At 34.3% G+C, this 9,201-nt stretch overlaps 1 non-coding gene across 1 annotated transcript; it reads left to right on the top strand.

The window, feature by feature from the left end:
• The first annotated feature begins 702 nt into the window (after positions 1–702).
• Positions 703–2,727, top strand: LOC112030809 (uncharacterized). Its single transcript, XR_010628465.1, has 2 exons — positions 703–1,037; positions 1,749–2,727. It is a non-coding gene; the product is annotated as an uncharacterized LOC112030809 (transcript).
• Positions 2,728–9,201: the final 6,474 nt, after the last annotated feature.

Genomic DNA, 9,201 nt, shown 5'->3' with positions numbered 1-9,201 from the left:
AAAAAAAAAAAAAAAAGGTTTGAGAACAAATTCTCAAATACTAAAAAACTAGTGGTGGAAATAAAAGCTCTAAAAAAAACAAACCAAATAGAAAATTGATACAACTAAAAGGTTATTTATACAAACCCCAAAAAGAAAGAGGCACTAAAAAGTGATGCCACACCACTTTCAACAAGCAAAAAAGTCCATCCCCATATAATCCTCTGCATCTGGTCGTCCTTTTCTCTTTAGATATTTTCCCTATTTGAATCTTATCAATCATACAGGGGGAATATACTTTTACAATATGATAATTGACTCCTCATATAACTTTTTTAAATTTTTTTTTCTAATCTAGCCAACATGTATTGACTCACAAATATATAATAGTGAATGAAAGAAAAAAAAAAAAAATTCTCATCCCCGAAAATAAAAAGTCTTCCTTTCTTAGCCACAACCCACAAGTCTAAAAAAATCTTCTAAACATTTTAAAAATAAAAAAAATAAAAAAACACCAAATTGTACTCTCTTATTGCTTTTTCTCCTTATCTTTATAGTCCCAATTAAAATTTGCCTCACGCAACAAAAATGGAAATGACCCAAATGATTTGGACAAGGTTTTTTTTTTTTTTGATGAGATTGAAATGATTTGGACAAGTTGCTATTGAGAAAAAAGGCCTAGACTTTGAGTTTTTTTTTGCAACTTGCAAATTTGCAATAGCTTCCAAACACATTTTATTATATAATTTTGGGTCTAAAATATCAGACGCCTCTTTTGACTCCTTTCCTCAGTTTCTCTCTCTCTCTCTCTCTCTTTCTCTCTCTAAATGGGAAACTCCGTCACCGTTAGCTAACGGCGTGAGTGTTTAAAACGGCGGTCTTAGCTGGTGCCGTGCGGGTCTCTCTGTCTTCCTCGACCCCAATTTACTCCGTCTATTTAAACTGACTCCGTTACACATTCTTACTCTTTCTCTTTCTCTCTCTCTCTCTCTCTCTGTGAAAATGGGGATCGATTGCGAAATTCTCAGTTCCTGTGGATTCGAAGCCTCGCTTTACAGGTAATCTTCGAATATCTCTTTCTTTTTAATTTTTCGATATTTTATTTTATTTTAATTTATTTTTAGCATTTTTTAGGGTTATTCGTAGTTGACTCGATCGCTTTGAATCTGTAAAACATTTCTGTTATGTGCGTTTAGTTTTTTTTTTTTTTTTTTTTTAATATTATTATACAGGGTTCTTGTTATTTCAGGTTGTTTACGTTTTTTTGCTTTGTTTGGTTGTTGAGAAATTTTGAGAAAGGAAAATATATATACTTTTGTAAAATAAAATGTGATCTTTTTTCTTCTTCTTCTTTTTATAATATTTAAGATTTTTTTGGGGGGGTTCAAATCAAAGCTTTTATACGTGTATCTGAGCTCAGAGATTATTGGGTTTTTGAAAATTAAACAGCTTGAGACGTAAACTATAACACAAAATTGAACAAGGGTTAGGTTTTTCTGGGGTTCGTTAAAAAGATTCAGGCATGAAATTTTGGTGTTTTGCTTACAAATCAATAGTTTTGAACGTGTTGGCATGTGCTGGTTGTTTTTTTTTTTTTTTTTTTTTCAGGTTAATGTGGCTCTAGAAGGTTTAGGTTGTTTGGTTACTGTACTGTGAATTATTGGTTAGTCTTTGTGTGGAAGGCTGATTTGTGGGTTTGATTTATGAAGATATTTAGGAGGTGTTTCTGTTGATCTGTGGATTGAATGATGAGCCAATGGTGTTTGCAGGTGTCAGTTCGATATGTTAAGATGGTTGTGAGGTGATTTGATTGTGGGTGGGTTTGGAGATTAGGCCCCCAAGCGAAAAGTTTGTGGAAATAAAGGATGGGGGAAGCTCTCATCACAACCTTAACGATGGACAATCATCAACTCTCGACACTTTTGTCAATGGATACGGGCTCTTTGTCGCATGATGAATTGGAGAGAGAGATGAATCGGTCTGTTCTCTTTTCACAAGCACCTGATATCAATCTTCCGCTGTCGTCTGAGCCTAGCCCACCTCCCCAGCTTGGAATGATCCATGTGATGTACTGGATGTATGCCTGGGGCCTCAGGTTTATGAGGTTGAGACAACAATTAATGTCCCGAAAGTGGCACGGAAATGCACCAAGCGTCTTGACAGCATTTGGGGTGCCTGGTTTTTCTTTAGTTTTTACTTCAAGCCTGTTTTGAATGAGAAATCAAAGAGTAAGATTATTCGGGATAATAATGGTGTGTCTGGGTACGATAAATCAGACCTACAGCTAGATGCATTTTTGGTTCAGCATGACATGGAGAACATGTACATGTGGGTTTTCAAGGAAAGGCCTGAAAATGCACTGGGTAAGATGCAGCTAAGGAGTTACATGAATGGTCATTCTCGCCAAGGGGAGCGTCCGTTTCCATTTAGTGTGGACAGGGGTTTTGTTAGATCACACCGTATGCAGAGGAAGCACTATAGGGGTCTCTCTAATCCTCAGTGTGTTCATGGGATTGAAGTTGTTCGGTCCCCAACCTCAAGGGTCTTGATGAAGAAGAGAGGAAGAGATGGATGGAGCTTACAGGACGAGATATAAACTTCTCTATCCCACTTGAAAAATCATTTCAATCTCATCAAAAAAAAAAAAAAAAAAAAAAAACCTTGTCCAAATCATTTGGGTCATTTCCATTTTTGTTGCGTGAGGCAAATTTTAATTGGGACTATAAAGATAAGGAGAAAAAGCAATAAGAGAGTACAATTTGGTGTTTTTTTATTTTTTTTATTTTTAAAATGTTTAGAAGATTTTTTTAGACTTGTGGGTTGTGGCTAAGAAAGGAAGACTTTTTATTTTCGGGGATGAGAATTTTTTTTTTTTTTTCCTTTCATTCACTATTATATATTTGTGAGTCAATACATGTTGGCTAGATTAGAAAAAAAAATTTTAAAAAGTTATATGAGGAGTCAATTATCATATTGTAAAAGTATATTCCCCCTGTATGATTGATAAGATTCAAATAGGGAAAATATCTAAAGAGAAAAGGACGACCAGATGCAGAGGATTATATGGGGATGGACTTTTTTGCTTGTTGAAAGTGGTGTGGCATCACTTTTTAGTGCCTCTTTCTTTTTGGGGTTTGTATAAATAACCTTTTAGTTGTATCAATTTTCTATTTGGTTTGTTTTTTTTAGAGCTTTTATTTCCACCACTAGTTTTTTAGTATTTGAGAATTTGTTCTCAAACCTTTTTTTTTTTTTTTTAGTGTTTTCCATAAATAAAAAATTAGGCAAATTTTAGGTATAAAATTGACTGTAACCTTAAATTATAACTTTACTCAATATCTTTTTATTAGAGGTGAATTTTGACAAATCTACCATTGAATTATATCTTTTTCTTATATCCTCTATGCTTGCAAAATTTCTATAAAATTAAATATCAATAGTGTGGGGATAAGAACCCAAATTTGTATGTTGGACCTTGGGTCTTATCCGAGAACGTAGATATGTTTGAGGAAGAGTATATGATTAGAAGATGCTCCAAAGTTGTGAATCACGAAAGAAAAGAAGGGAGGCATATAGTCCGAGGAGTAGTTACCTCTCGGATACGATGAATATCGGTCAAACACGCATTTAGGTAATTTAGGTGACTTTCTAAGGAGTTCTAACGATGATCAAGATGAATCTTAAGCACGTACAAAGGTGATAAGAGCACAGAAATATCTAAAAGAGAAGCTGCTACCACCGCATTAAATGCATTGCAGCAATTTTTCTGACCGTGTTTATGTGGAGAAGACCCTTGCATAGTGCAATCTCAGCTACCATCATTCGCAGAGAGCTAAAGAAGATGTTTGATGAGACATGTACTCAAGTGAAAGGCTTAGATGATTAACAAGTGTAAGATCAAGAGAGTCTAGAAGGAACTATATAATGTAAAAGACCTCCCATAAAAGGAGGACGAAAAAACAAAAAGAGAAAAGAGAGAAAATGAATTACTGTAATACTAAGAACTATATTAACCATCAAAACTATTAGATTAAATTCATAATTTATCTCCTTGGATAATTGTTTTATTGAGGTTTACGTGTGCTACATGCTTATTCATATTTTGAAATCATTATTAGTCGTTATCCAATTCACCAAAAGCTCAGCTTTTTCACCCACTCTCTACAAATTCATTATACTCGACTCATTGGGCTCACATCTCATATCTTTTGGGCTTGGGCTACGAATTATGACCCTACAAATAGCTATGTCATTAAAAAATTGTTTAAATTGCAAGATTTTGTAAATTAAAATTATGTATAAAATATAAGTTTATAGATCATATAATAAATAATATCCAATTGACACAAAATTTAATATGTGTATTACAAGCATAAAAAACATGCAATTTATCAGTTAGATTTTCAAAATATGTAGTGTGGGGTCATGGGCCCAGATCATACAACTGGATTTTGGGCTTAAGGCCCAAGCCGAGGATAAGAGGGCCGTCCGAGGATGGGTAAGTATAGCCAAGGAAACCCATGCTAGTGGATAAGGAAGACAATATTGAACATAATGGCCTAGGAGTTTTTGCCGAGGATGAATTTGTACTCGGCTAGCCAAGGCCGAGATCTGTAAAGGATGCTTGCCATCTAGAGGTGCGATCCATGGAGTTTTGGAAATATGGATAAGCATTACAGGAACAAAAGACAGAAGAATCCCAAAATATCTTGGGAAAAGCTGCTGTCACCGCATTGAATGCATCCCAGCTAACTCCCTGGCCGCATTAATGAAGAAGTGACCTCTACACAGTATTATTGCAACCTTACAACCACCCCAAAAGACTTCTAGAGGGGGTTGATGGGACAAGTATCAAGATAAACCATCAACTGTCCACGTGTTGAGTAAAGGTGAAGGAATAGATGTGATATAAATAAGGGTAGAAACTTAGAGAAAGGGAGGCCGACAATTGAGAGAGAAAGCACTGTAGCAATTTCAAGAACTCTTGTAACCATTCTCATCCGATGTTTACTAAAAGAAAGCCCATATGATTATGCCGAGGACAAACTTTCCTTGATAAACTCAGTTCATCTCTGTTTGATTGTCATGAACACTATATTAACTGTTATTCATGTACTAAAACCTAGCTCTTTGACACACTCTCTACAAATTCATTGTACTGGGCTCACTGGGTCAAGATCCCATACATTTTGGGGCCTGGTTTGAAAATTATGTCCCTACATGTAGTAATGTTTATTTTATTGAGTAAAGTTGTAACCTTAAACTACAATCAATTTTGTAGCTAAACTTTCTCAAAAAAAAATTATAAACTTCTCTAGCACTTGTTTTCTAGTTCAATTTTATTCACTCAAATCATTTTTTTAATTAAAAACAAAAAACTAATCACACAATCAGGCCCTCACAATTGGCCAAACCTTCCACCACACTCAAACCATCAATTGCACAACAAAATTTACAAATTGCACAATGACAATTAAAATTAGCAAAAATCGAAAATAAATAATAATTACAAATTATCATAAGAAATCCCAAATTTGGTTGGCTGAGAGAGAGAGAGAGAGAGAGAGAGAGAGAGAGAGGCGGTTTTCGATCTCAATGGTTCTTGTGGTGGATCTCAAGATCAACATTGAGGGTTGCAGTCTCACAATGGTCTCGTCTCGTCATAGTTGGTAGAGAGATTGATGTAAAAAATCAAAGAGTGAGGGTTGGTATCAGAAATTATGACTAACATTTGGAGGAATATGCATATACTCAAAATTTGGGGGTCTAAAAACTAAGAATATTAGAAGTGAGTCATTTTCCGTGACCACTTATGTAATTTCAGTTCTTAAATATCTCCCTTGTGAGAAGTGCCAAGATTGAAATTGACAAAGCCACTAACGAATCTTAGGAACACAGGCAATTCTTTTTTATAATCTGAGGGTACATACGCAATTCAAAGATAAGGACCATGATAATTGTTGATAAGAACATTGAACTTTGAAAAGGGCACCACAGCAGAACGTGTACCAAATTTTGATATCTCTTTTTGACTTTTTAACTTCTAAACTATAAAGCATAACACAGACGCAGATATAACACAGTAACACTTTAAAAAATTATAATATGAAATGATAGGTATATGTGTATAACATAAGGAAGTCGATACCGTACCGGTACCGGCCGTACCGGCCGGTACGTACCGTACCGGTTGCATACCGGTATCGAAACATTAACGTTTTGTATCGGTTTAAATACCGGCCATATACCGGCCATACCGGCCAATTTCGGGCAATACCGGCCGGTACCGGCCGATACAAAAAAAAAAGTTTTTTTTTTTTTTTTTTTTTAGTTTTGTAATTTTTGAATTTTTGTTAGGGTAGAATGATAACTTATTTGCATTAACTTATTAGTATTATTTGTTTTCTTAGTATGCAATGGTAACTTTCAAACTTTCTATTTTTTATATTGTGTGTGTGTGTGTGTTTTTTTTTTCTTTTAATTGATACTAAAATCTAAAATTATGAATAATTAGTTTTGAATTGAGGAAATATTTTATGGTAAACTTTTATATTTATTATAATATATATACACACACATACATATATATATTTATTTAAAAATATAAAAAATAGCGGTAAACCCGAAATGGTACACCGGTATTGACCGGTATCCGAAATATACCGTACCGCTGGGCAAACCGGTACAGCCTCCGGTACGGTATTGACTCCCTTGGTATAACATCAATATAATATGCGTAGAACACGAATATTATACGTGTCCGGACAATTACTGTATAAAATTGGATTTTTGGAGGGGTTTTCTTTGGATGGTTTGTTCATCGTATCAGTAGGTTGCTATGTCATATCTGTAGAAAATTTGTTTTGTAGTACGTTAAAAACTATGCATTAAAGTTGTATCGACAACAATATCCTAGATAGTACAAGTTGCTGATAGCCCATGCTGGTGATTCTTGGCGATCAAATGAATAAAATAAAATGGGTGACAAGAGGTATATGATTGCAGAGGAGCTAAGTGTCGGTGTGGTTATACATATCAATCTGTGTGACATCATTCCTCATTTGCCAAATGCCAACTTCTTCAATCTTCATAGTTCATACATCATGCATTCATAATCATATCTATACACAGTTGGCTACGAAGATCTCATCTTCTCTTCTTCTTATTTTTATTTTTTATTTTTTATTTTAGTATATATACATCTAGCCCATTAGACTCAGACCCAGTTTACTTTACTTATATTATACATTACTTCCTACGCACACCTATTATTTGTGTAACACTTTCTTATACCTAGACAGTCTAATGTACTGTTACATATTCAAAAAAATATACATATTATTATTATTTAAAAATTTTTTTCTCAATAATGTTGAAAATAGCTCTTTTTTTAATTTTAAATTTAGGGAATGATATAACAAAATGGTGGGTGTGCCCTCCTATTCTATGACCTATTACATGTTGGACAGTAGAAAAAAGTTCAATATTTTTTTTAATAAGAATAAAATGTACTAGTCTCATCACACATACTCCGCATGTGTGATAAGTCCTTCTTTTTTCTTTTTCTTTTTTGAAATTACAAAAAATTGTAACTTTCTCTTATCCTTTAACAACTAATTAATCTCAAGAGGGAACCTCGTAGAAGTGGTAAGCCCTAACAAAACAAGGTTTAATAAATTATTCATGAGCAACTTTGATGTATGTACTTCCATCAATATTCAATACAAGTGAATAGTGAAGTCACAATACGAAAAGAGTTTAATGGCTTATTTTGAAAATTAATCGCAACCAAAAATTTTACAAGAACTTATGATTTTTCTAGCACTAACAACATAGTTTAACTTTATATATTTGTTGCCAAAAATTTTACAACTCAATGGACACATTTTAGTGTCTCCAATGAAAATTGGATTCAAATTTATCATCCCTATATCAACAAGATCCAACTAGTGTCTCAACTCAGCTGTAACTATAATGTAATTTTTTTATAATCAAATAATCATATTAGATTTATTGGCTAAACCTCGAATCACATATCATAAGTTTCACATAGGACAATTCTAATCTTGAAATTATTAAGAACAAAACAAGGTTGAATAAATTATTATTGGTAAGCTTCACACATAGCAACTTGATGCATGAATGAAAGAGACACATCAACAATTTCCTTCAATATAAGTATTGTATAAAACAAGAAAAGTATATAATATTTGATTGTTCTTTACCATTAAGCAAATATACTAATTAATTTTTGATATAAATGAGATTCAAACTCAAATCTCTTATTCAATAACAATAAAACTTTATCAGTTGTCCTGCGACAAAGACACAAAATATAAGCCTATAGTCCTATACTAATCCGACCCAAGTTATGTTAGAGCACAAGGGTGTTGATGAGGCCCAAACAGCTGTAACTATCACGTTACTTTCTATAATCATATTCTAAACCTCAAATAATACTCCTATTACCATAAGCCAAACATGTAGGACAATTTTAATCTTTGCAATTATCGTCTCCTCTACATTGCTTGATAGTCCAGTCCTTGGCACTCTAGCCATTGCTAATCACCAATACATGTCGAACAACAATCCTCCTTTTGACAACCACAACTTACCCATTCTTCTAATTGCCGCAGGATCAGCAGCAATTTTGGTCACAATGCACCATTGCATAGCAGTGTGTCGGTCCAGCCGGCAAAGGCAACAAAGTTTTGTGACTGCAACAGTACTGGAAAATTCAAGCAGCTTCAACAACAATTCAGCAGCTCACCTCATTCCTGCCCATAAATATGAAAAGGGCACGAGCTTGAGAGGCGAAGATGGCACTTGTGCTGTGTGTTTGTGTGAATTTGAAGAGGGTGATGAGCTACGTACCTTACCTGGTTGCATGCACTCTTTTCATGTACCATGCATTGATATGTGGCTTTACTCACACACAAGTTGCCCTATGTGTCGCTCTGATGCCACACCATCACCGTCGCCGATGATATCTCGGGGTGGATTGGATTTAGAATCTGGTGAGGTTGTGGAAGAAGAGTCAGAAACGTTGCAAGAACTCGTTCAATCTAGCTAGCAAGGAAGGTATGATGGTGAAATGTTGTCTTATTTTTATTATCTTTGCTTTAAAGTTCCAATTTTCATTAGATGTCCCCAAAGGGGCATTGTTTGCTTAAAGTTTAGTCTTGAAAGTTGCACCCTTTTCTGTCTTTTTTTTTTTTTTTT

This window comes from Quercus suber, unplaced genomic scaffold (genome assembly GCF_002906115.3).
Source record: "Quercus suber isolate HL8 unplaced genomic scaffold, Cork oak 2.0 scaffold_52, whole genome shotgun sequence".
Taxonomy (NCBI): domain Eukaryota; kingdom Viridiplantae; phylum Streptophyta; class Magnoliopsida; order Fagales; family Fagaceae; genus Quercus; species Quercus suber.
Note: the sequence above shows the minus strand (reverse complement) of the source record. Positions and strands in the feature narration are given on the sequence as shown.